Below are 26,841 nucleotides of genomic sequence, written 5' to 3' on the forward strand. Positions count from 1 at the left end.
ATTCAAAAACAACAGAATATACATTCTTCCTACTTGCACATGGCACTTACTCTAAAATTGACTACACAGTTGGTCATAAGACAATCCTTAGCAAATTAAAAAAAAATACCAAGCACACTTTCAGAGCACGGTGAAATAAAAGTGGAAATTAATACTAAGATCACTCAATACTATACGATTACACGGAAATTAAGCAACATGCTCCTGAAAGACGTTTGAGTAAATAATAAAATGAAGGCAGAAATCAAGACAGTCTTTGAAACTAATAAGATCAAAGATACTACATACTAGAATCTCTGGAACACACCTAAAACAGTAGTAAGAAGAAAGTTTATGGCCCTAAATGCCTACATCAAAAGTTAGATCTCAAATTAGTAGTCTAACTTCAAACCCAAAGAAACTGGAAATTCAAGAGGAAACCAACCCCAAAGGAAGGAGAAGATAAGAAATAAGCAAAATCAGCATGGAACTGAAGGAAATAGAAACATTAAAAAAATACAAAAAATCAATGAAACTAGAATTAGTTACTTGAAAGGATAAGTAAGATTCATAGATTGCCACCTAGACTAGTAAAGAAAAAAGGAGAAAGGATCCAAATAAACATAATCAGAAATGGCAAAGAGTACATTACAACCAACCTCACAGAAATGCAGAAATTCTTAGATTATTATGAACACATCTATGCAGACAAACTAGAAAAGCTAAGAAGAAAGTGATAAATTCTCGGAAACATACAAACTCTGATGATTGAACCAGGAAGTAATTCAAACCCTGAACAGACCAATAACAAGTTCTGAAATTGAATCAGTAATAAAAAGCCTACCAGCCAGAAAAACCTGTAGACCAGATAGTTTCACAGCCAATTTATACCACACGTATAAAGAAGAGCTGGTAGCAATCCTGCTGAAATTATTCCAAACAACTGAGGAGAAGTGACTCTCTCTATATCTTTCTGTAAGGTAAGCATCATTCTGATACTAAATCTTGCCAGAGATACAATGGAAAAAAGAAAACACTGACCAATATCCTTGATGAACAGAGATGCAAAAATCCTCAACAAAATACTGGCAAACCAACTTCAGCAGCACATCAAAAAGCTAATCCACCACGATCAAGTAGGATTTATCCTGGGATGCAAGGTTGGTTCAACATGCAAAAATAAATAATTGTGATTCATCACATGAATAGAACTGAAAACAAAAGCCAAATGAGTACCTCAATAGAGCAGAAAAGGCTTTCCATAAAATTTAATATCCCTTTATGTTAAAAACCCTCAGCAAACTGGATATTGAAAGAACATACTTTAAAATAATAAGAGCCATCTATGACAAACCCACAGCCAATATCTTACTAAGTGGGCAAAAGCTAGAAGCATTCACCCGGAGAACTGGAACAAGTCAAGGATGTCCACTCTCAGCACTCCTATTCAATGTAATACTGGAACTCTCGGCCAGAGAAATCAGGCAAGAAAAGGAAATAAAGGGCATCCAAATAGGAAGAGAGGAAATAAAGCTATCTTTCTTTGCAGAGAATACGATTTTATTCTGAGAAAACACCAGAGTTTCTTCCCCAAAGCTCCTAGATCTGCAAAGACTCTTAGCAATGTTTCAGGACATAAAATTTATGTACAAAAATCAGTAGCATTTTTATGCACCAACAACATCCAAGCTTACAACTAACTCAAGAATCCCATCCCACTTATAATAATCATAAAGAAAAAAAAAAACACACCTAGGAATATAGCTAACCAGGGATGTGACACATCTCTACAATGAGAATTACAAAACACTGCTGAAAGAAATCAGGGATGACATAAACAAACGGAAAATCATTCCATGCTCATGGATAGGAAGAATCAATACTGTTAAAATGGCCATACTGCTGAAAGTAATTTACAGATTTAATGCTCTTTCTATAAAAGTATCAATGTCATTTTTTGCAGAATTAGAAAAACCTATTCTAAATTTCATACAGAGAAAAATAAAACCTAATAACCAAAGCAAAGCAATTCTAAGCAAAAAGAAAAAGAGAACAAACATGGAGGTTTCATATTACCTGACTTCAAACTATACCGTAAGTCTACAGTAGCCAAAATAGCATAATACTGGTACAAAAATAGACATATAGACCAATGAAATGGAATAGAGAGTCCAGAAATGAAGTCCCACACCTAGAACCACCTAATGTTCTACAAAGTTGGCAAAAGCAATAGAAAAAGGACTCCCTTTTCAAAGATGGTGCTGGGATAACTGGCTAACCATATGCAGAAGATTGAAACTAGAACATTTCTTTACACTATATAAAAAATGATCTCAAGATGGATTAAATACTTAATTGTAAAACCTAAACTGTAAGAACACTGAAGAAAACTGAAGAAATACCATTTTGAATGGGCAAAGATTTCATGACAAAGACACCAAAAGAAAGTGTAAGAAAAACAAAAATTGACGAATGAGACCTAATAAACTAAGCTTCTGCAAAACGGAAGCAACTATCAACAGAGTAAACAGAAAACCTACAGAATGGAAAAAAAAATTGTAACGTATGCATCAAACAAAGATCTAATACCAGAATTTATAAGCAACTTAAATTAACAAAAAACAATCCCATTAAAATTGGGCCAAGAACATCCACAGATGCTTTTCAGAGGAATATATACTGAAGCCAACAAGAATATGAAAAAATTATCGACATCACTAATCATCAGAGAAAAATGCAAATCAAACCTGCAACGAGATACCGTGTTATACCAGTCAGAATGACTATTACTAAAAAGTTAAAAAGTAACAGTTGTTGGTGAGGTTGCAGAGAAAACGGAATGCGTATACACTGTTGATAGGAATGTAAATTAGTTCAATCACTGTGGAAAGCAGTTTGGTAATTTCTCAAAGAACATAAAACAGAACTAGCATTCAATCCAGCAATTCCATTACCAGGTATTTACCCAAAGAAATATAAATCATTCTACCATAAAGACACATGCATGCCTATGTTCATTGCTCTTTCATTCACAGCAGCAAAGATATGGAAGCAAATTAAATGGTCATCAACAGTAGACTGTATGAAGAAAATACAGTACATCTTCATCATGGAATACTATGAAGCCATAAAAATAGAATGAGTTCTCGTGTCCTTTGTAGTAACATGAATAGAGCTGAAGGCCTTTATCCTAAGCAAATTAATGCAGGAACAGAAAACCAAATAGTGCATGCTCTTGGTTACAAGTAGGAGCCAAACATTGAGTACACATGGACATAAAGAAAGGAACAATAGACACTCAGGCCTACCTGAGGATGGAGGGTAGGAGCAGTCTTGAGGATCAAAAAGATGGCCTATTGGGTACTACACTTATTACCCGGATTACAAAATAATGTGTACAACAAACCCCTGTGAAACACAATTTACCTACATAACAAACCTGCATATGTACCCTTGAACCTGAAAGTCTAAAAAAAAATAAATTTGTTATCTTGTGCTTTATGTCCCAGTGAAACACACATTTTAAAACTCTCCTTTTAATGCTAATAACTTTGTTTTTTCTTTTCCGTTTTCCTTTCTTTTGTTTTATAATTCTTTCTCTATTTTATTCTTTGGTCTGTTCTTAGTGTTCTTTGTATTTATTTACTTATTTAGCAAATCTAACAATTATTCAAATCAGTCTCCAACTGTGAATTCTGTTTCCAAATATTTAAACATTTCATAGTTATTTAAGTATGTGAGGCTAACTGATGAATGTGATAACAAATACTTTCATCAGCTAAAGATATTTGCTTTATTAGTTCAGTTGTTTGTTAATTTATTGGAGGTGCTTGAGCAAGATTGTAATTCCATTTCATTGTACTCTGAATTTTTTCCTCAAAATATTGATAATTTTCTTCAAGAAATGGGTGAGCAAACATTTATACTAATGAAAGTGAATTCTACTATTTTGTGTTATAGTTTATGGCACTTTATGAATTTCATACTAATTTCCTAGATTCAAAAGGAATAAAATCATAAATCACATACTTTGCTGTGCCCAAGCATTCAGCTACATTTGTGCAGACATTTCCCCCATGTAATTATTGAGAGATTCAGCTTTCATCATGTCCATCAGCTTGTGGTTTTAGGAAATTTCAGCATATGTTGGTATGGCTATGATTGCATTTCTACACTGTTCTTTGGGGGAATCTCTTACCTTTGAGAATCATTCATTTGGGAACTTTTAGCTGGGTTTAGCATCAGAATGTGTAAGGCAAATTTTTATGCCTAGATACGGTTTCTCCAGCAGAAATTGAATTATCTGGCTTGGTAAGATAATAGGACAGCATAGTTGGCCTCTTTCCTGTCCCTCTACAATATCTGCAAACATAAATTCTCAATATGAGAGTGACTGTTGTTGTTTGGTACATTGTTAATCACTCCATAGACTGCGTACATCAGGATAAAAGTTAATTTAGGTATTACCGATTTTAGAGTTGATGGGTCTAAGGCAAAACTAAAATGAGTTTTGTATTGTGCACCTTTACCCAATATAATTTTAAATATACATTATTATTTTTATATGTCTCTCATTAAATGAGGTTGGATTATTCATAATGAAAGTCACTTCATCAGTTCCACCCGAAATTCCCTTACTTTTCTAGAAAAATAATAATTTAACTTTTGTTTGTTTTTGAGAGAAATTCTAGATGGGTAACATGAGGCACTATGGTGGAGATATGAATTAGTCTGGTTGAACTTTTATCTAGTATATGTCTACTACAAAAATCCGATTTCTAATTTCCTGGCAATCTAGGAGGAAAATGAGTTATTTGAAAGTGTGTACTATATATTTTATCAAATGATATTATTTTCTATAATGCAAAAGTCAATTTTCATTCGGTCTACTCAGTGTCAAGTGTAGATTTTGAGGAAAGGAATATTCCCTCTTAATACTATCAGAAATGATTTTATCAATGAACAAAATCTTCAAGAAGTACAGCTAGTGAATGAGGTGAAATGTAACACTAAGAAATGAATAAGCAGGATCTGCTGATCTAGGAACACAATGAAAAGGAAATAAAAATAAAATTCAATTAGGATATGGTGGTTTATACTCAAATCTTGCTTGTACTTTTTCAACTTCAATATTCTTTAGATTACTTCTGGTTTCTACAGTGAAACCATGGTTGGTAAGCGACACTAAAGGAATACTATTGAAGTCATGTCTATTCCATAAACATTTAAAATTTTCCATAAGCCCCAAAAATCTAGAGGTTAGTATGGAAATAACTCTTGGGAAAATATGTTTACTAATTAGTATGTAAATATCAACTAATTGTGGCTTTTATTTTCTTTTTTATGTCACCATGCATCTGGATTGAATGAGTTGCTGTAAGCGGAGCTATGTATACTTTTCTAATGAATCTCTAGTCAAAAAATGTTTCCTTGATTTTCTTTTTTTAATACCAACAAAACCATCACCACTACCACCACTATAAGCACCACCAACACCACCAAATCCACTGCTCCCTACTACCGGTAATAACAATGCAGTCTACATGATTTCTGTCTTTCAGGCTCTGTAATAATTACCATTTATGTGTTAACTTAATCATCATAGAAACCCTATAATGTAGGTCTTCAAATATTTTGGAATAATTGAGAGGACGGGTAGATTGCAGCTATATGGACTATGCCTATTTAACAAACAAAATATATAATAGAAAATTTTAAAATGAAAATACCTCTCTGGTGTCTCAAACAGTAACAGGGATGATGCGAGAAACAAGTTCTTTGACTTCACCTCATAGTTACGTTGAGATGCTTTCAGAGCAGAAATTATATATATGCACATTCCAAAGAGTAATTACGTTTCTTCCAGTACATCAGAACTGTGGGATTTTATGTAAGAAATAATTAGTTCTTCCCACATTTCAGAGAGAGAGAGAAACATTTAAGGGTGGGAAATTTAGGTGTAAGAGCCCAGAAGAGACAAGATAGCAGCTTCTGGGGGATGGGCTGCTGAAGGGCCATAGGTGACTGTGGAGCACACAGCCTTGGTTGAGAAATGGCAGTGAAGGAGCGAGGAACAATGAGCACAGTGAACCTATACATGACATTGTAATGGATAAACCAAATGAAATGGGAGAAGTTTGGAAGACAGTTGGTGTGAAGAAAAGCAGCAGCAGTGCCCGGACACAGTATAATTGGAGTTGGAATAACCGGACAGATAAATTGTAGGAGAATTTAAATATATATATATATGTGTGTGTGTGTGTGTGTGTGTGTGTGTGTGTAAAATAATGTGACGAAAAGAGAGATTAATTGTATGAGTACTTGGTGATAGGGACAAAAATCCAGAATTCATAGCATGTGCACTGATCATTGCTAATCCTTAGGATTTAATATATGCAAGACACTGTGTTAAGGACTCCAAATAGATTATTTAATTCTATAAGTAGATACTAACAGTGATCAAATACGGAAAACAAAATGCGTAGTGGCAATCTTCCCACTGCCAACCAGCTTGTATAAAAGGTAGACCTAGAATCAAACCATGGCACTCAGACTCCAGAACAAGTGTTCATACTACTACACATGAACTGCATCACATACACACACACACACACACACACACACACACACAGAGAGAGAGAGAGAGAGAGAGAGAGAGAGAGAGAGAGAAAGTAAGTTACAGGGGAGAAAAGTATAAAACTAATCCAGACAGGAAGACTTACCCAGAGCCCTGTCTGTCTCTAACTAAAGAATGTTTGTCAACTCCAACTTGCCATTATTCACCAATAACCATCCTCTTCCAAAAAGAGTGGAAGTGGCTCTCTAAGGAGGTGCCAGGAAGGATGACAGTAAAGCCATATAGAATTTAGTTTCAGATAATGCTCTCTATTCAGTAAATTTAATGATTTAGTCATTGGATGTGTCCTGAGCAAATACTTGTTATTGACTACACTAAAAATGTTTACTTCAAAAAGTCCAGGTAGAAAATTTTATCATGTGGCCATTGAAATAATTCCTATATAGAGATGCACATCCCCACTGGTTATCTGGTACCAAACTCCCAAGCCTCCCTAAAATGGGAGAAATAACAGTAGTTAGATTCAGACAACTGAAGCACATAGCAAAGTTGTTTTACATGGGTATTTGACGCTCATACGTCAGATCAGAATGTTTCTGGTAACTGGAAGTGATCAAAGTTCTGTATAGATGATGAAATTTACAACTGCTAAACCAATGGCTCAAACTGGTTGAATCTGAGTTTAGATAACCCTTACATCATTTTCCTGGGAAGATCAAGCTATTAAACACTTACCAGCCAGAAAGACCTTGGCAGACACAAATGTCTCTTATAAATAAGAAAAATTATCTGTTTTCACCGTGTTGCCTGGCTCAAAATTATATTACTTACAAAATGTTTAGGACCACTTATGTAATGACTCATTTATTCATTTTAAATCTGTAAAAGCAAACTATTTTAAAAAATCAAAGGAAGATATTTTTCCTTTATATTAGATTTATCTGTTTTATTTTAGCATAGTAAACATAAATCACAATAAGATTATGAGGTTGTCTTTTCCAAAAGAAGAGGCTTTTTGGGTAGTTTTTAAGCAGATGATGATGGAGAAATGGATATCCCATTACCTGATTTTTCAATGGAAAATGGCTGGTTTAGTAACATACTTTCTCCATTCAATTCAAGAGATTTTTCTTGAGGACCTTTTGAATTATAGGCTTGGGAGACACAGAGATGAATACAGTCAACATATTTCTTTCATTTATTGAGCTTACATTCTAAGCAGCAAAAATATTTTAAGCAAATGTGTATACAAATTTACCATCTTTATTACATTATTGTACATAGTATAAAGGAGAAGTACAAGATGTTTTTGATGTCAGTAGAGACTTATCTAGACTGATCAGTGGGATGGGGTGTAATACAAGGCTTTTCTAAGGAAGGAATATTCAGTGCAAACTACGAAGTATCTAAGTGCCAAAAATGGGAGGAGCAGAGTCTGAGAAAATAGTACATGCAATGGTGAGGAAGTCTAGCAGGGATCGAAAGAGGTCAGCGATGCTGGAGCACACAAAGCAAGGGAGAAAGTGACAAGGGAAGAAACTGGTGGGCAGGTAGCACTATGCAATAATCAGATAGAGTTATTAGTAATCCAAAAGTAGAAAAAAGTTAATCTTTGAGTTAAAGACCCTCCTGATTATCTTAGAAGCAAAAGTACTCTATTATTCTTCCATTGACTGTAAGGAAAAATTATTGTCCTTTTAGATTCCATTTCTATTTTACTGTTGATCATACTAGGATTGAATTTGGAACCAAAGAAGAAAATTTAGATGCTAACTTTATTATGTTTTTGAAGGGGTCAATTTATATAAAGTACTTGAAGGGACCTAGAAAATGATATACTTTTCAACTGGTAAAGTTGTAGACATATTTCTTATAACAAAAGGGGTTAAAATTAGAGGGATAAAACCTTCTGAAATGAGTACAAGTTTGCCAGCATACCAGTTGCTAAGGTTTATAAATAGTATTAAGTGAAGAGCAGCTTAAAGAAATATAGTTATTTAAATTAGGATGCACCAGTAGGCTTTAAGATTTTAGTGGATTTTTTTTTCATTAAAGAATATTTAAGTGTTGAAGGTAAAAACAAATCTTACCACAAAAACTAGCTTTAACTTTACTTTTGTCCTGAGAGTATACAACAACTGGTTCAAATTGCATTAATCTGTCCTGCCAACGAAAATGTGCTAGAAGTTTTATTCCATCATGGTTTATTTTAAGTAAATCCAAAACCCTTTTAGGCTTGGCACTGGGCAAAAAGATACATATTAAAACACTGATTTGTTGAAAATGTGCTGAGTACCTTCTATGTGTTGATTATTTCTAGTTGGCTCTATATATATATATATGACAGTTTCCACCCCTAAGACATTTTGGGAAGACTTACGTTTCCTATATGCAAAATATAAAAGATGGCAGGATATAGCAGATGCAATATAAAAATGTTTTACTAGATCACAAGAAGGAAAGCTCAATAGAAATGAAAAATGAAATAGAGAAGTCTCACTGAGTGAGTGGCATCAGAATCACCATTAAAGAATGCACTGAAAAATTAATAATAATGTCCAAACCATATAAGAGGAGCTGACTTTGTTGACTATCATGCCCCTGCCTCTATGCTAAGAGTTTTGTATGCATTTCACCGTTCATGCTTCATAAGAATTCTTTGAAATGGGATTGTTATCCCCATTTTACTGTTGAAAAAATTGAGGGCCAGAGAGGTAAAGCAACTTGTCTGAGGTCACAGGAAGTACATTTGAATTCAGGTATGTCTTAGAATAAAGCTTGCCCATTATTTGTTTTGCATCTCAGGTGGAGGGTCCACCAAAGCACAAAGATACAAAAAGTTCAAGTCATATTCTGAAAGACCAGTATTCTTATTTGGCAATGTAGAGTACAGATAAAAAGGCAGTGTTCTTTACAGCTGGAAAAATAAACTAAAGCCAAATTTTTGAGGGCTTTGAATGCAAAGCTATGGAATTGAACTGTATTTGATAGCTCATGGGATGAATTACAAAATCTCTAATTAGAAGAGTGATATAATAAATGTAGCATGTACTAGGATTAGCCTAGCCAGTTATGAAAAGAGAATTAGAGCACAAAGAGAACAGAGAAAGTAGAGAGATCCAGATGACTTTAATTGTCCAGGAGAATGATACTCAAAGGGTAAGTTTAGGGTACTGGAAATGGGAATAGGAAGAGAAAAATAGACATGAGAGACAGGGAAAAAATAAAAGAGAAATGGAAGTGAGAAGCTTTGAAAGGTTTTTAATTCAGAAACTCATTATTTTTTAATGTTTTGGGGGACATAAAAAGCCTCTAAGCACAAAAAAAAAAAAAAAAAAAAGAGAGAGAGAGAGAAAGAAAAAAGAAAAAAAATCATCTTCGAGAGTTTCCCTATCTAAAGATTTTCAATTTACAGGGTAGTCCACTTTTATTTGGGGGGAAATGCCGAGTGCTGTGCATGCCGGGTTTGTGCTGGGCTACCTCATTATTGCTTCAGTCTTTGTGCCTTGGATTTTCAGATAGATGGCTTTTTCCATCATATATCATCACCATGACAGCACAGGGATGATCTACTACTGCAAGTGCTGTAACCCTGATGATGTGGACGGTAGTAATAACACAGCCTCCTCAGGGGAAAAAAACGGCAGTGTGTTTTTTTTCTTAAAGGTAAACTGGAAAGGTAGAAAGGGGAAAAGTAAACTAAAAAATTAAACACTGACTTTTCAAAGATTCAAAAATAACTACTGTAGTGTTAGCAAAGGCCAGTATGATAAGGCAGAGAGCATGGTAAAATAGAAAGCTTTGGATAATGCTGAAATTCAGTCTGAGCATCACAGACATAGAAATCAATTTTAAGATTAAAAAATTGAATTGGTAATTTTGACCCACACTCTGATTGAATTATGTGGATCTTGGATGTTAATTAGAGTCGCATGCCCATCAAGTAAAACCCTCGGGAACATCTGAAGTAAAAATATCATTTAAACACATTTTTAAATGAAAGGGAAGACCCTGAATCTGACATGGGAAAATTATCTTTCTAAAATTATCTTCATCTTAGTTTTTATTTTTCAGACCTTGAGAACATTCTCTCCTGATTTTTTTGTTAATAAATTAAATATTTTTGTAGCATTTGAGATGAACACTAATAAGGAAAATTAATAATTGTATGGGTCTTAATGTTTTATTTGAAATATTGACAAAAGTCAGATTAATATTTTAGAAAAAGGCTGAGCTCTCTAATTCAGTATCCCTACATATCTCCTAAGCAGATTCAGCCTCTCCTTTAGCTAAACATCCTGAATTACTTAATTTTCAGATTTACAGCTGTAGCTTGTAAAGAGTTTCTCTTCCCTCCCTTATACACAGATCAATTCCCCCTGGGTACTGGTATCTTAATCATATAATCATTGGGGTTGGAAGGACCTATGCTGGGGCACTAATCTATCCCTGTGAATCACAGCAGGATTGATTTTATTATTACTAAGTAAGTCATTCCTGATCAATGGGTATGAGGATTCAGCCTTGAATCTCTCCAATGATGACAATTCCACAGTCTCCCCTGGCAGCTGGTGCCATTCCCAACTATTCATATTGTTATAAAGTTAGTCCTTATATTTAACTTGAATTTTCCCTTCTGGAATTGAAGCCTATTACTTCTTGTTCTGTCCTCATTGACTAATGAGAATTGGTCCCTCTGCTCTTTATAACATCCCTTAACGAATTTGCAGACAGTTATGTCTCTCCCCAGTCTTGTTTTCTCCAGACAGAACATGCCCACTTGCCTTAACCTTTCCACATAGGTCTTATTTCCTAAGCCCTTTATCATCTTTGTGGCTCTCCTCTGAACTCTCTCTATTATGTCTATGTCTTTTTTGAAATGTGATGCTACAGCCTAAATGCAGGATTTCACTGGAGGCCAAAACCACAGAGGGGAGAGCAGAAAAATAGCTTTTTGCTGCTCTGCATGAAACTTACATTAACTTCTTTACTGCCATTTAGTAGAACTAGCAGAAATCCAATGTATGTAAGTAGAATCTCACCAAGGTCCTGCTAAATGCATAAGCTCAGGTAATAGCAAATCTGTTAGCATTTGCTTCCATGGTTTCTTGAAGAGGTCATTAATGACAAACTCAAGCTTCTCTAAACTTGGATTCTTTTATTTTTATTTTATTTTACTTTATTATGCTTTAAGTTCTAGGGTACATGTGCACAACGTGCAGGTTTGTTACATATGTATACATGTGCCATTTTGGTGTGCTGCACCCATTAACTTTAGGTATATCTCCTAATGCTATCCATGCCTCCTCCCCTCCACACTCTCCCCACCCTGCTATCCCTCCCCTCTCCCCCTTCCCCCCACCCCATGGCTGGCCATATGTAGAAAGCTGAAACTGAATTCTTTTAAATAACCAACTGCCCTTCCACTACCAATATCAGCAATAAACAGTAACAAAATAAAATGCTCAATAGATTAAAGGTCGTAATTATCACTCACTTTTAACATACTTTTTAGTTCTGCCTTTATCTACACAGGATCAAAGAACCTTAAAAATAAACCACAGGAGGAAATCGGTAAAACAAAACAAAACAAAACACTATATTATTTTTTAAAAGGCAAAAATGTTTAAGTTTATACTTTTCAGCTGGCTATGTATATCACTTAGAGGTAGACTTTTAAAAACTCACAATTTGATACAATGACAATTTTCCCCAAGTGTCAGTGTATGAAACAATAGCATAATTCACAGAATTCTGAAAGAAGTCTTAAAATTACCTTCTTAGTAAACATTTAATAGGACTTTAAACCCAGAGAGGTAAAGTGAGTTGATTAAGATTGACTTTTAAGATTGATTTATTATTTAATTGATTTAACAAAAATGTAATCATATGCCTCCTAAGTTTCAGTGGAGGATCTTAGCATAAGAAATACAAAATCAAATATAAGGTATGTCTTACCCTTCAACAGCTAGTTAGTTGAAGTTCCAGAACCAGAATCCGAATCCTTGTCACCTGACTCTCACAATTTATTTTTCTGTTATAAAAACTTGTTTCTCATCATTACCATGACATTACATTCCTGTCAGAGTATTAGAGGATTAGATTGCCAATGCTAAAATTCCAAATAAACATTTTCTCAGTTGTATCTGAAGAGAATCAGTTGAAAAAGGTAGTAGAACTTTGGAAGCTATTAGTAATTATGTACTTCCACTACAATTAAAAGACTAAATCTCATTTGGGGGCACATAGTTCAGTCTTTCTATAGATTTAGGGCAGTGCGTTTAGAGTCACATGATTTAGCATGCCTTTATAGTCTAGTGTGCGCTCTGTAATTTATGCCTGGTAGTTATATCTGTCAAAAGAAAACTGGTTTTTGAGGGAGTATGGGATAAGAAGGGAAATCCATACTATAAAATTAATGTGCATACATAAAACCCAGGGATTTTGCCAAAATACAGGTTATAATCAAGCAGGTCTGGGAAGGGCCTGAAATTCTGCGTTTCTAAGAGGTTTGTAGGTGATAACAATGCGCTGATCTTCAAGTCCCATTTAAAATATCAATGTTTTAGAGAGAATTACTTTAAGATCCATTTTACTGGGCTGGATTCCAACCAGTGAAAGTATCAATGCCCTGAGACAAAGTAACTAGAATGATACAATGCCTTCAGAGGTCTTTCAAAGATATTCACATGGTGTCTTTTTTAGCTTAATATATGGCTTCAAAATTGTGGCTAAATAGGGAGTATGAATAAAATGTGGCTGTTATTACATTTGTCTTAAGAGAAAACTAAAATAGTACATATCTTTTTCTTATCCAAGTACAATAAACCAGGCATAACAGAACTTGATTTAATGTTTGGCTCATTCAGGATTTAATAAGGATAATGTTTATATATCCCATATTGAGGCTAGATATTGATATATATTTAAGTGTGTTGCTAAGCCTTATAATTCTTGTCCTTATTACTTTTAATTTCATTGGTTTTGTCCTGTGAAAGTTACTTTATGATTTTATGTAATTTGTTACCTTTGTTTTTAAGATGAAAATCAAAACAGTCAATTTGGTCAATTCAGTCAACAAACCAGCTGGGTAAAAAAATGGATCAATATAATGTCCCATTTTCTCAATTTCCAAGACATTTTCCTAAATTTATAAGCTGATTTAGTTAGATTATTATCTATTCGTGTACTCTGATACAACAGAATATGCTGTTCCCTGGAGCAAGATATTCATGTAAAGATTGGATTGCATTCTCCTAAAATATTTTCCCAAAATGCCTGATTTCTTCTAATTTATCTACTTATTTGTCAAATGTAAAGGTAAGAGTACAAGATTTATTTTAGTTTTAGTAAAAAACAAATGGCCATTTAAAAATTGTTCTGTAGAGAGTTGAACTTACCGGGAAAATATATATTTATTATGAGAGAATCATTTTAATTTTAATGAGACAGTTTTTGGCTTCACAAAAGCTAAAGGCTTCAATTTTGAGAGTACATAGAATTCTGGCAATTTTCTCACATACCCAACCATTGGGATACAGAAACATCTGCAAAATAACGAATGAGTTAAATGATAGGAAGTAAATTCTAATGCCTATTGCTCATTTCGTGAATTCTGTTAGATAATTTTTTAGATTATTAATTAAATGAACAATTTTCAAACTATAATCAAATGCTATGAAGTAAGCATATACTTTAGTAATGTTACACTATCTTAGGATAGTTTCATTTTTAAGTCTGGATTAAATTCCACATTTAAGAACTAAAATCCAAAAGATCATACATTCTTAAGGAGTAGACATCATTGTGTTCTTTGCCTAATATGTCTAAGTTCTAGCACATACAGACGTGCAAGAAAAATGGTTGTTGAATGCATTAATAATTTTCTGTGTCAATTTATTGCCAATTGAAAGTTTCAGGCTTGCCATAGAAAATATTTATGGTTCTGTTTTAATATAGTACTTTCAAAATATTTAGGAGTAAAAGGCTGCAGTAAAATAGATCTAGGATGTCTAAGACATCCAAAAGTTGGAAAAATAAATGGAATTGGCAGGATGGGAAAATGGATGTCTTTTTTGTTTCTTTTTCTTCAGTACTAGGTACTATAAGAAACATTGATTCATATTCTTGGATTCATCACTGATATAAAGAAGATGTTTTAATCAGGAAAACATACATTTAAGAATGAATATTTATTAACATATATGTATATGTATATATATAAACATATGCACAGGAAACATATATAATATGCATATATACATTATATATACATATATATAATAGGTATATATACACACAAGATATGTTTGTGTATGTGTGTATATATATATTTGCATTTTATTCATACCAGATTGTTATAAGAATTAGTGATAAAAAAGAAAGTTTCAGTTATGATATCTAGTTATTTTTCAGTTTCCACAGAATACTCCCCCTTTACCCCAACTCTGGAAAAACTTGATATCTCTATGTACCATCCTGATTTGTCACAATTTGTCATAGTTCTTAAATTTTGTAGAAATATTTTAATAGCCTAAATCAGCACTACTGTGAGCATTAAGGCATTCTTGCTTGTTGTTCCCTACAGCTGTGAAGATTAGTGCCAATCATTGGACTTTTGCCTTGCTTTGAGACATAACTAAATATTTATATTCCATGACATTTGTTTAAAATGTTCTTAAATGTATGTTTTCCTGATTTTATCATAATGCATGTTAATCATAAAAAATCATAAAATATATGCAAATATATAAATAGAAAATTAAAATCACCTGTTATTCTGGAAATTATGCCCACACTTGTTTCTTGTGCTTTGATATATCTTGATAACTAGACTAATGCTTTAGTAATGCTAATAATGGAATATTGCCTTTTCTTAGCGCCTGAGAATGATTCTGTATTTAATATCTAATCTTTGATTCCTAATTACCATTAAAATAATTCTCTAAATTTGCTTACCTATATCCCTGAGTATAAACTGATTTTAGATTCTCCATCTTCAGATTAAGTTTGTGATAGCTCTCTTAATTTTTACAGCTCTTCAATATTGCCATTCTAGATTTCCACAGCATTCTACTAATGTTGTTTATTAACTTATTATTCTTTCTTCTGGGTTGTATAAACCAGAATAAACAACAAATAGAGCCTGTCCTATTTCTTTGGTAGTGCTTCCATCTATTAGGTTCCTAGCAAGGGAGAGGAATTATCCATTGATTTGAACAGCAAATTGGAGTAGTTAAAGTATACACTAAGCATATTCTAAAGAATACAGCAATAGAAGGTATACGGAGTAACCGCTACCCCTAGGGCTGCTGCAGAGCACCCAAGTAAGAACATGTCTGGAAGAGGCATGACATCCAGGGCTGAGGTCTAGACCTCTTTATAGAGGGTCTTCTTGATGGTGGAGAAGTTACTGAAGTGCTACATCTTTAGATTCACTGGAAAGCTACCCATGGGGAAGTGTCACAGTTCAGGACTCATTGCGAACTCATCCCGTGAGATGCTGGGGGAAGCCATCCACGGGAAGGTACCACTGGGAGTGGAACTCACTGGGAAACTACTCTGTGGAATGGCAGGAGAAGCTGTCCACAGGAATGTTTGGAAATTTGCTAAGAAAAATCATACAATAGAGTACCTACTCATGATGAAGTTTCCATCATGCCAGCTGGTGAGAGGTAAATGTTCTAATATCACAAGTAGACAATGAAGAGTGAATTTAGAGTAGAAAGAAAAAAGATTAATAAATGAGACACCATTCAAATGCTCGACTCTCAATCTGTTGGCTATTTCTTAAGATATGGAAAAGAAAACAGAATAATGAAAAGTACAAAGCTTAGAAAACATTAAACTATATTAGTTATTACTATATATCTAAAATTTATCAAATATTAATATTATTTATCAAATTTTAGCATGTACTGCATTATATTTGCTGTATTTCTACCTTTAGTTTATATATTTTCTTTTGTTTCCTTTCTTCTTTGCATGTTTTGATTTTCTATAAGTTTTTTAGTGTTTTTAAAATATAAAAGGAACAAATAAGTACATATTATTTACGTCCTTATGGGAATACAATAAGTACATATAGTAAATTATTTCAAATGAAATCTCAATATGTAATTTTCAAATTAATCTTTAATAGAAACTTCCTAAAATCTCAAAATAATGTAAAAATTAATTTGCCACATTTAATGTTGAAATATAGCTGTTATTCATGTTTTCAATTGAGACTTTTTATGCTTGTCTAAAAATTTATAATAAATATGAACAAATAAAAAGTTAAATTTTTTGTATATAAAAATCCCAACAATCCCACTACTGAGCATATGCCCAAAAGAATATAAATTTTTCTAACACAAAGACATATGTTCATTGCAGCATTATTCACAATAGCAAAAACATGGACTCAACCTAAATGCCTATCACCAGTAGACTTGATAAAGAAAATGTGGCACATATACACCATGGAATACTACGCAGCCATAAAAAAGAATGAGATTGTGTCCTTTGCAGGAACATTAATGAAACTGAAGGCTATTATCCTTAGCAAACTAACACAGGAACAGAAAACAAAATACTGCATATTCTTACTTATAAGTGAGAGCTAAATAATGAGGACACATGGACAGAAAGAAAAGAAAACAGACACTGGGGACTACTTGAGGGTAGAGATGGGGTAGGAGGGAGAGGTTCAGGAAAAAAAAAAACTGTCAAGTACTATGCTTAATACCTGAGTAATGAAATAATTCATAGACCAAACCCCTGAGTCACAAGTTTACCTATATCCCAAACCTATACATGTACCCCTGAACCTAAAATAAAAGTTAAAATATTAAAAAAGAAAAAATAAATTGGTTCATCAAAATACCACAAATCACCGTGAAAGAACTTACTCATGTAACTAAATACCACCTATTCCCCAAAGCCTATGGAAGTAATTTTTAATGTAAAATTTAAAAAAAAATTAAAGAATAGAAAATTAGTAGAAATGTTGGGAATATTGTGAAATATTAAATTTTAATTTCTTTATATATTTTCATAAAAAACAAAACAACTATTTAGGAAAACTGAATACCTGTAAACCCAATTCTGCTTCCAGTTAGTGTGTAAAAATAATAATAATAACAACAACATACTACTGTTGTTTCTATCCTAAGAATGATAGCAAGATACAGAAGATAAAATTATTTGGCTTTTTATCTTTCTGTTTGATTTTTGTTTTGCTTTAGCATAACTGAGCACAATAAGCAAAGACATTAAAAAAGCTACATCCTAGAAGATGCAGAAAGTTCTGAATCTTTCCTATAAGAGGAGAAGCCCATGACTGCTTTCAGGCAGGAAGAAAAGGAATTCTCTACAGATGGGTGAAGAAAAAACTAGCCACACTTTTAGCAATGCACGAAGCCTAGCATGAAGGATTAGCATTTGGAAGATCCTGGTAATATAAGTCTGCATTCACCCACCAACAATTTCCCACAGATGTTTATTGGATGAACAAAGGATAGTGCATTTAAGCCAGGGCGGGGAGGAAGGAGAGTCTAAATAAAGCCCTTTGTCCTGGTGTTTTTCAAGTACATGCATGGGACAGGTCAAGAGATAAGGAAAATCTCTCTGGGATACATGGCACTGAATAAAATGTAACATACCTTTACAGGCTGGGGACTCATCAGGAGCGCTGAGAAAAATTCCTCTGAAGCCACTGAGCCTTCACCGAGAACACAGAAATGGTTCTCCAAAGCCTAGGGGAAGGGTGACAGAGTGAAGAGAGTCCTTCCGTGACAATAAATAAATAAAGCCCAGGAGAGGTCACGGGAGCAAAGATAATTCCCCAGTAGAACAAATAAACAAACAAACAAACAAAAACACAAAAACTGATGGGTAGCCTGCAGAGAAATGTGTCCTACCAGTATGAAAGTTGGTAGCTGATCTGTAAGTACAAAGAGATATGCAAAGTCGTGCAAGTGCTGAGAATCAAAGCTCTACTGAAAATAACATTCTCATTGTGCCCTCAAAGTATTTGAAGCATGTGGTGAATTGGTTCTAACTAAATCTCTGTCAAAGCTCAGACCCAGCTCAAAAGCAGCTTATATAGACTCAGCCCCCTGGTACTAGCAATGTGTCAGGATAAGGGCCATGTCCTTTTCTGCCATATCCTTTTCTGGGATAGCCGATATTTTCTTCACTCTTGTTTTCTACACATTGTCTAGCATAATATCAAATTATGGTGCATGCAAAGAGGCAAGAATATATGGCCTCAATTTAAGATAAAAGAAAGAGTTAATAGAAAGACAACCAGAGAGCCCTAGATATTGGAATAAATAGACAAAGACTTTAATATAACTAAGACATATATGTTAAAGGAACTAGTAAAACATTGAATGAAATGTTTAAATAGATTAGAAATTCGAGCAGAGATACTTTAGAAGTGATGAAAGAGGGATGGAGTTTTGTTTCTTTTGTAGGGCAATTATTTCCTGAAAACCTGACCTTTCTTTAACTTCTGGCAAAACACAAATCCATTACTGGAGGGCTCTGGAAAAGTTATCGAAGGCTGTAGACTTTGAAAAAAACATTAGAAGACAGATTAGATGAAATGAATAATAGAGAGTGAGTTATTTATTTCTGTGGGTTTCCCATGCAGTAGTTATAATTGTGGTGATGGTAGAGTCAAGCTAAACTCCAATAGAATACGTATTTCTGGGTGGAAGATCTAGTGAAATTATCATACGATGAAGATAATACTGGAAAGGCAAAGCCATAAAGAGGGATACCACATTCTGTGTATGAAGATTGCTTATGTCTCTCACTGACTCCTGGGCCATGCATGGGTAGAGCAGACTGAAAGCATTCTTAAATGAAATATGTGCAACCACCAAAGCAAGCATGAAATTATCAGCACTCACTGGAAGAATAGTACAAAAATCCAGAGTCTGTGAAACATAACATTCACATTATCAATTCAAAATTATCCAACATGAAAAAAGGAAGACGTAAACCATTCTTCACTGAAAAAATAACAGGTAACAATCCCAAGGTAATCTAAATATTAGAATGATAATAAAATGATTTTAAAACAGTTAATATATCTGTGCTCAGTAAAGTTAAAGAACATATGTGTAATAAACCAAAAGATAAGCCATACCAGTAATGAAGTGGAATATTTTAAAATGTAAATTTTAAAAAAATATAATATCTGAAATAAAAAATCCACTAGATAAAACTAATAGAATGATGCAGATTATGCAATAGTCAGGGAAATCTATGATAGATTCAAATACATTATTTAACATAAAAAGAGGGAAGAAACATCTTAAAATATGAATAGAACCTCAGGGATTGAGAAATAATTTTATCAAAAGGTACTTAAGTGGAACCACAGAACAAGAAGAAACGATATAAAAACTCAGAATTAATATTTGAAGAACTAATTACAAAACCAGAAATCTTCCCAAATGTGATGACAGACTGAAATGAACACGTTCAAGAAACTTAGTGAATCCAAGACAGCATAAACTCAAATATCACTTTAGCTCATCATATCAAACTATTGAAAGCCAAAAATAAAGAATGAATTTGATAGTACCCAGACAAAAAATGACCCATTACATACAAGGAAGCAGTGATTAAACTGAATGAAAACTTCTTATTAGATATGTCAAGGCCAAAAATTAATAGAGCGTATAAGGTGCCAAAGAAGTATAAAACTTATCACCTGCACAAGAATGCAAATAATCCACTATGATTTTCTGAGGTGTTTGGACTGGCATCTTGTCTACCTTACATACTAAGCTTCTGACTATAGTACATGTTATGAAGATAAACCTGCACATTAATTGGAGTCAGCTTTCCAACTTGTAATCTCTTATGTCCATATTCCTCACTTCTGGTTCCATGAGACTTACTACCTACTATTCATTCCTTTGTCATTTTAAATTAGCTGTTTATATGGATTTCTCATAAAAGAGTGACTTGTGTCAACGTACAGTTCTTCCTTCCTCAGACTTTTTCTCCTTAATTCTTGGTTTCCTTAGTAGCTCTCTGATGTCTTCAATTATCAGTGAAACCACTTTTTAAAAAAGTGTTTTAACCATTCTTCTTGTTCTCAATGGCAGTATTTGAATGTTCAAAGTATTCCATTCTTCACAGAATTATTGTTACAAAATCATAAAGTTTTATTGAGTAAAATTTAAGAAGAACTAAATAAATGGAGATATGCACCATAATCATAAATTGAAGAATTCAATCTTACAAAGATTTCAGCTCTTCCTAAATTCATATTTAGATTTCTAAAATATGTGCAGAGGTCAAATAAGGTCAAAGGCCAAAACACTATTAAAGAAATAGGACAAGATGAAATATATCAACATATGACATAATATAAGCTATAGTTACTAAGGTAGTGTTATATTTGGAAGTAGATTGATGAAATGAAATATTAACTATAAACATCCTCTCACACAGTTATGGAAAACCCATATACAACAGAAGGCTTATTGCAAGATCAGTGAGAAAGAGTAGGCTGTTCAGTAAATACTATTGACAAAATTGAAAACTGATATGCAAATTATTGGTATTGAAATTAGACCATTAATTTGGTATTATGCAATTTGGTACTGCATTAGACCATACCTTAAAGGCAAGTCAAGGTAAATTAGTCTTAATATGAAAGTCAAAATTACTCACCTTTCAGAAGATGACATGGGATAATATATTAATAACCTCTGCCTAGGTATGTTTTCTTAAAAATAAGCACAAAAAGTTCCAGATGAAGATTTTTTTAAATAAATACGTACTGTACAGAGTGATGAAAGACAAGCTAAATGTAGAAGAAGATATTTAAGACACGTATAATTGACACAGGACTAGTATCCACAATTCTAGGAAGAAAGACAATAATGGAAAATTGGGCCAAATATATTAGTAAATATTTACAGAAAATGTTTGAATACTTAGTGAATATAGAAAAAGGTGATCATTCAATCTCATTAGGAATTCAGAAAATGCTAGTTAAGACTACATGTAGAATTTATTTTAGAATTATAAAAATTACATACAAACAGTGTCTAACATTACCAAGTATTAAGGAGCATAGAGTAATAGGAATATTTCAAAATTGATTCCAATTCCAGAAGAGTTGCTTATTATTGTATAAAAATATGAAAATCTGCATTCTCTATGTCTAGGCAATTTTCTCATAGATATGACTCAGAAAAATATTTGCCCCTGTTCACCTGGATACATACACAATATTATTCAATTTAACATATTTTATAATAGAAGAAAAGAAAGTGCAAAATCCCTCAGCCATCAACATAGAATAGCTAAAATCAGTCACAGTATGGAGCATGCTATGCTATGCAACAAAAATGGCTAAGTTGTGATTAAATACCATGACATGGAGGAATCTTACCAACCAATCTGAGTGAAAACAGAAGGTTACAAAAGAAAACAAATGAATGATTATATTTATATTAAGATAAAATATAAATACAATTATAAGTATAAAATAATTATTACAAATACCAAGATGGCAGTTACCTTTAGGGGCATGGGAGGAAGGCAAAGGGATACTAGCTATTTTATTTCTTGATATAGGTGTTTATCAAATGAGTTTACCTTTAAATAAGCCAAAATACATCAAGTTTTCAACATGTTCCTTCTATGAAAGTATTCCAAGAACTAGGAAAGGATTAAAGCTAAGGAGAATTTGATTGGTGATAGGTTCCTGAAATAGGGTTCTGTGGCTGCAACGTTTTCTATCTGATGAAATTTCTAGGCATGTTTTGCAAATCTTAGGATGGAAATGATCTATTAGCCATTTCCAGGCAGGATCCCAAAAAAGCAAAATCTCTATCAGCTTCTCATGTATAACATGGTAGAAAAACAAATAAACTATTGAGTAAAAATAGGCCTAGGATAGTCTTGAAGCATTTCTTCTGACCTTAACATGAGATAGGATCAGTAGTAAGTTTCTCATTACTCATTCATTTATTCACTCACTCATTAATTCATTCATAGTATATTTCTTGAAGGCCTACTACCTATATTCTAGATGTATTACAGGAACTTGAGAAAATAGTAATGAATAAAATTACCTTCATGGAACTTAAATTGCAGTCTTTGAAATGGACAGCAAAAACAATAAGAATAAAATACACATGATATTAGTGAAAATTTCTAAGGAATATATAAAATATTGGGAGAAGAAGAACAAAAGCTTCAGATAGACCAACTATGGAAAGCCTTATTGATAAAATGACTTTTAAATAAACACCTGAAAGACATTTGTGTGAAGATCATGGTAGGCAGAAGGAACAAAAGGACAGTAGAATGGCTGCCCTTATGGTGGAAGCATGAACTGGCAGGAGACTAGTGGGGTAAAGCAGAGTAAGAAGCAGAAAGTGGCAGAAGATTAGTCATATAGGTAAAGAGACCAGATTACAGGGCCTTGCAGGTCATTAAAAGCACTTGGGCTGTACTTAGGTGAGACAGGAATCTACTAGAGGGCTTTAAGGGGAAGATTGACATAATTTGGCTCATGTTTTAGATCACTGTGACTGACATGTGAAACAGACTGTATGAGAAATAGAAGTAACGGGAGAATGGCTAAGAGATTATCGCAATTATTTACGTGAGATGCTTCCTCCAAAAGAGCAGGGATATGACATAGAGAACAAGTGGAAATAAAGAGATCTTGGAATTGAAAATGAGGAAAGACATGGTAATAACCTCAATGAAATGAAGGTCAAAGACTGGATGGAAATCTGGGTCCACTTCTGGGTTAGCTTAGATGACAGCATTCAGGTGCCACTCCTGATACATTGACAAGTTTCCTAGACCTAAAACATAACCCTAGAGAAAGGGGTATGAAACCCACAACAAATGGAGATTAGGTTTCTAATTGGGACATTATGTAAGTTTGACATTTGTGATAGAAAAATTAAAGTTAATTTTCTTATAGACCTGAATTTGCAAATGGAGATTTATATGTAATATATGTATATTTTTGTGGTATGTGCCTAAAGACTCTAAAAAAGGTCAGAAGTATACCAACCAGGCTGGGCACAGTGGCTCATGCCTGTAATCCCAGCACTTTGGGAGGCCGAGGCAGACAGATCACCAGAGGTCGGGAGTTTGAGACCAGTCTGTCCAACATGGTGAAACCCTTTCTCTACTAAAAATACAAAATTAGCTGAGCTTGGTGGTGGGCACCTATAATCCCAGCTACTCGGGAGGCTGAGGCAGGAGAATCACTTGAACCCAGGAGGTGGAGGCTGCAGTGAGCCAAGATTGCACCACTGTACTCCAGTCTGGGGAACAAGAGAAAAACTTCGTCCAAAAAAAAGATGAAGAAGTATACCCACCAAACTGTCAATAACGGCTACCTGAGGAGTAGACAGTGATAAAAGAGAGTTTTTATTTTTTACTATATTCTTATAAGGCTTATGTAAGAGTTTTCTGATTTAAAAATAAAAAAAAGAACAGTTTAAAAATTAACTGTAGTTTTCCAGGATGTGTTGTAATGATTCTATTGCTAGATTTGCCTTTCTAAAAATTAATATTCTACAACGAATATTATATACTCTGCTGATTTGAATACATTCCAAGTTACTGAGATATTTTTTCAACTAAATATGGTTCAAATTCTGCCCAGTTACATGTTTTTCTCATTAACTCTTATTGCCTTGATCATTCTTTTTCTATTATAATTGTCGATGACTCAAGTAAAGTAGCTATTAGGAGTTTCAACCCTCACCTTGTCAAATATTACTTTTTCTCCTGTCCCTGAAAAGTAGTGAGCCCACCTTGCCACTGAGTGCTTCGATTTCCTAATCGCTTGTAATCTGTGACATGCTTCCTTTTATATCATTTGCTGATGGTAACCCATTATAGCTTGGCTGTTTTATATGTCCCCTGAATGTCTTTACTAAATTTTTTTTTTCTCTGAGAATCATTTTTCTTAAAAAATCTCATTTGTCCTTTTAGACAATTGTCTTTTTTTCTATTGCCTTTTCAAATTCACTCCTTAAGTAGAGAGAAAATTATTAAATAATAAAGATCAGATATTTTCCAAGAATAATTGTTTTTCTGCTTTGTTTCCTCAAGTATAAAATGTAGATATATGGTTTTCTTGAAGGGAGGGTTACTTTTATTTTGCATTGTCTTTCAAGTCACTATGATATGATTATCTCCTTTTGAATCCCTCACGTTCTTGAGACTTAAAAATGAAGAGGAAATGCTCATAGGATGCTCAAAGGAACCATAGTTTTGTTGTAAATGAAAACAAAGATAAAACTATGAAAAATTCAAATTTTTGAGTTGCCTGTTAATCTGGTGTAAAATGTGTATTCCCATTCAAAATGTCCTCCCGGATTCTATCCTATTCTTTTCGAGGAAGATAAAGAAGGGAAAAGAAAAGTGATACTGGGAGAAGCTGGTAGATAAAGGGAATTCTATCATATAGCCACAATGAACAAAACTGAGTAGTGTCTGAGGAATTGGAAGAATTCAAACAATTTAAATAGATTAAAATATTAAGGGGATTGAAAACCTTCCTATGTAACTGGCAAATACACACTCTTATCCAGATAACATTTTCCGATTTTCTGTGTGTGTGTGTGTGTGTGTGTGTGTGTGTGTGTGTGTGTGTGTGTGTGTTTAATCTCTCTGCAGTTACTTTTTTTTATTTGGAGGCTTCTGAAAAAGCTGTGCTTTAACTTTAATGAATAATAATATTCAATAGTGAAAATACAAATATCATAGGGGGTCAAGTAAGGAGACGTTTTGTAGAATGAATATTTTTATTAGAGCTTCTAAAACTACATTTTATTTATTTAGTTTTCTCAGTGTTTAGAGTGTGACCTTCTAGTAAATAGACACATCTTTGTCAGTGTGGATGAGCAGGGAGAACAAGTGGTATGCTAGTCATGGCTCTTCAGATAAACAGAACCAATAGGGGGTGTGTGTGTGTGTGTGTATGTGTAATGATATTTATTATAAGAATTGGTTCATACAATTATGGAGGCTGAAAAGTCCCACGATTTGCCATCTACAAACTGGAGAACCAGGAAAGTCAGTGGTCTATTTCAGTCTGAGTCTTAAGACCTGAAACTCAGAAGAACTAATGGTGTAACTCTTGTGGTTCAAAGCTCTAAGAACCAAGATGTCCAGGGCAAAAGAAGGTGGTTGTCCCAGTTCAAGGAGACAGATAGATATATATAGAGAGACTTCTTCATTCCTCTGCCTGTTTGTCTGATCTGGCCCCGCAACGGCTTGGTTGATGCCCATCCACATTGGTGAGGGGGACTCTTGACTCAATCTACTGGTACAAATGCTAAGCTCTTCACGAAGTACCCTCACAGACATACTCTGAAATAATGTTTTGCCAGCACTCTGGGCATCCCTTACCAAATACAGTTAAATATCACAAGTGACACAGTTACACATGTGAGAACAGCAACAGCGTCCATGCTGGTGAAGAAGCTGTTGGCATAGGTTAGTAACATTGAATAGAAAACATGAACACCTACATGTGACCAAATGAAAACACTCATCCATGCTGACTTGTCTCGTATTAAATTCATCACCACAAACTTCAGGTGGGCCCATGATGCTCCTGGACCATTCCATTACAATTCTCTAAAAAAAAAAAAAGGGAAAGTCTCTGTCACTCTCCTAGGTGAATATTATTTACATCTTCTCCTCTCTCCTCAAACTCCCAGCAAAATTTCCTGTTCTTCATTCTCAGCTAAGGACTTCTTAGTTCCCTGACTGCTTAGAAACAACCAAGAAAGAAATTTCACATGCTCCCATTACCAAATATAACACCAACCTTCATCTGAATGCATATGATCTAAATTTCTGTCAGTTTCCCTGGTGATTTGTCTATGCTTGCATATAAGGCCACATTCTCCTTTGGGCACTAGAGCTTCTTTCCAGTATTTAAGGACTTTACTTCTATATGTGTCCTCTCTCTCTTCTGAATCATCAGATATTCCCATTCTGATGAATCTTTCCAATTAGCACACATACACATATTATTTCCCATATTAAAATAACAAAAGAAAACAAAGCTCCTTAACCAAATATTCTGTTTCAGCTACTGCTCCACTCTACAGAAAATTCTTAAGAGAATTGTTAACAGTAATGGTCAGTCCCCAATTTCTCTTCTTTCATTCTCTTTTGAACTTACTCCAAATCTGAGCTTTTAGCCCTGCAATTTCACTAAAAATATTCTTGTCAGGGTCAATGACTTCTACAATGGCAAACCTAATGGTCAAAACTCA

At 33.9% G+C, this 26,841-nt stretch overlaps 1 pseudogene across 1 annotated transcript in view; it reads right to left on the reverse strand.

Annotated features, from left to right (window-relative positions):
• Window positions 1-26,841, reverse strand: part of LOC126955192 (calponin-2-like) — a 760,934-nt pseudogene that overhangs the window by 138,985 nt on the left and 595,108 nt on the right. The gene's annotated exons all lie outside the window — the stretch shown is intronic.

This window comes from Macaca thibetana, chromosome 5 (assembly GCF_024542745.1).
Source record: "Macaca thibetana thibetana isolate TM-01 chromosome 5, ASM2454274v1, whole genome shotgun sequence".
Lineage (NCBI taxonomy): Eukaryota > Metazoa > Chordata > Mammalia > Primates > Cercopithecidae > Macaca > Macaca thibetana.